This window comes from Lepus europaeus, chromosome 8, assembly GCF_033115175.1.
Source record: "Lepus europaeus isolate LE1 chromosome 8, mLepTim1.pri, whole genome shotgun sequence".
NCBI lineage: Eukaryota > Metazoa > Chordata > Mammalia > Lagomorpha > Leporidae > Lepus > Lepus europaeus.
The window spans coordinates 126,201,923-126,204,517 of NC_084834.1; the positions used below are offsets into that span (position 1 = coordinate 126,201,923).

Here is a 2,595-nt window from a genome sequence, read left to right on the forward strand (position 1 = left end):
CAGATTTCTTTGCTAATTAGCATTCTCATTTGTGATTGTTTGTTAAGTTCTATTTTTATGTCAAGTATCAAGCTCATGTTTTCTGTCCCTTCCCGCTCAGTCACTGCTCTGCTCTGGTGGTTTGGTTGAGACGTCTCTGCTGATTCTTCCTGTAGTTGCCACCTGATTGGAGGTGGTGTGCATCCTTCCTGGTGTGGCAGAGCCCCTTTGCCTCCCAACAGGGCACTGCTCTGCTCCCCCTGGGGCCATCAGTGCTGGTGGAATTCCCAGTGTGCTAAGTCAGGGTCCTGGGTCCGTGTAGTGTGTCATGTCTCGGCTCAGAATCAAGTGGAGCCCATCTGTAGAGCTGGTCTTCCAGGCACCCAGGCCTCTCCAGACAGGGTCATAGGTCTGCAGAGACTCAGGTCCCATGGTCTGTCTCTTGCTCTAATCCCACTTGGCTAAGGCTGCTCTGAGTAACTGGCTTTAGAACTTAGATAGAGATCAAGGCTTTCTCAATCACTTAAAGATCAACGAGGAGAGACAAGGCCTGCAGTGGTAAAATAATGGGCTTCTCGTGTGGCTTGATGACAGGAAGGGTGACTAGGTGCCCTGGAAGGACACTGCAAGAGCAGGTGGGGACCCCCCATCAGGTAAGAGATGAGAGCAGGGACCACCGACTTTCCTGCAAACGGCAGCCGGGGAAAGCCTGCCACTAGATGGCAGCAGTGCCCCATGTTTTCCTTCCAGCTTAAACCGATTTTGACATCTTGGGGGGGGGGGGAGGAGAAATCGCAATATTAATACAAAAATACAACCACATTACAAAGCCAGCCGGTCTGTTTGACAGCCGTTTCCTACCCTGCTCATACCTCCGATCAAGAGAGATTTGGTGTGAATCATTGTACGTCTCTAACATATGAACTGACTGAAGAAAACGCCCCCATCGCTTCTCGGCCTTTTGGCTAAGATCAAGTGTAGTATCTGTTCTTATCAGTTTAATAGCTGATACGTCCTCTATCCGAGGACAAAAAAAAACGCCCCATTACAAGTAACAGCAAAACTGAGTGGCTGTTGGGACTGGCTATTGGAATCATTGTTTCTCAACACTTTGAATCAAGCAGATTCTTACCTCTGGAGTGGGGCGAAGGCCTGCGAGGTTTTTCAGCGTAAGGTGACTAAGGGGAAGTGAAACCTGAGCTTGCCACAATGACAGGTGAAGGCGTCCAGTTTCTCTCCCGTGACACCCGGAGTTCCTGATTGGATCCCAAGAATGTAAAACTCACCTGTGAGTCCTAGCTCAGGACAGTTAGATTCTGGAAACGTTTGTTAATGGCAGGACTCCTTCTTGGTGACACGCATCATTAGGAACGGCAGTGCAAAGACGGGGCGCCATTTCTCAAGGAGAAGTGAGCTCTTTAACTCCCTCAAAGAGATCAATTTTTCCTGATGAGGAGCTTGAACTATCGGGGCACTTACTGGATGTTTAAAAGCATTCCTTGTGTGCTTGCTGAATCTCAGATACATGGGGCCTGCCTGGGGACCAGGGACCCACCCTGTCTTCCACGTGCCCAGGTCACTCCCTGGAATGAAGGCATCCCTTCCATCGGGCCACTCTGGCTTCCTATCCCCCTCTGAGGATCACACAAGCAAAGCAGGCATGCACTGGGGAACGTGGGAGCTGTCCCATCTGGGACTGCAGCTGTGAGAGAAGAAAGTCCAGCGCCCTCAGTGGGGAAGGTCCAGTGTGTGTCCAGGAAGGCGTCTGTGGAAGCAGGCGGCTCCAGTTGCTCTGGGGGCTGGAGGGGGTCCCGTGACGAAGCTGAGGAAGTTGTGCTTTAGGGCTTTCCTTTCCACCTTCTGCTGCATTTTCTGGATTCAACACCACATTTTAATGAAGTCTGGAGAACACAGGGTCAGGGAGTCTAAGAAAGTCAAAGGAGGGTGTGAGACAGGGAATCCTCAACCTGTTTACTCCCCAAGCCTGAGGGAGAAAAAATGCAGGTACAAGGAATGCAGCCATGGCCAGCAGCCAACAGTGCCCATCCCACTACAACTTCTCAGTGCCCTGGACAGAACAGCATCTCACAGGGCTGGGACAGGCCCAGGAGTGGGGTTGCCTTGTTCCCCCAGAAATGCTGAGCCTTTAATGTATTGCCAGCACGGGTGAAATCCACTTCAGCGGATCCACCCCGGGTGCTACAGAGCCCAGCTCTCCCGGTGCTGCATTAGGGTCCCTTCTCAGACCACTGACTGTGCTGTCCACTTTCACCTGCAGGTGTGGCAGGAGCCAGTGCTCAGGGCCAGACCCAAGTATCGGTTCCAGAGGATCCCTCTCATTTTGAGGGTGGTCTGAACCTGGAGTTGGGGTGTGGGTAACCCTAATGCAGCCCCAAGTGAGGAAATCTTAACTGCTCAGAAAGTCACTTTATCAAGGATGAGTTTCACAAATCTGCATGTGCATATATATGATATATGCATCATATATAATGTGCGCATGCATATGTATGTATATTTATACCATGTATGTCTATGTGTGTATAATAAACAATATGCCATATAGCATACTTACATATGTGCATAACATATATATTACATACCATATAGCATAGACAT

At 50.1% G+C, this 2,595-nt stretch overlaps 1 pseudogene; it reads left to right on the plus strand.

Annotated features, from left to right (window-relative positions):
- The first annotated feature begins 924 nt into the window (after positions 1–924).
- On the plus strand, positions 925–1,025 carry LOC133766147 (U2 spliceosomal RNA; annotated as a pseudogene).
- The last annotated feature ends 1,570 nt before the right edge of the window (positions 1,026–2,595 follow it).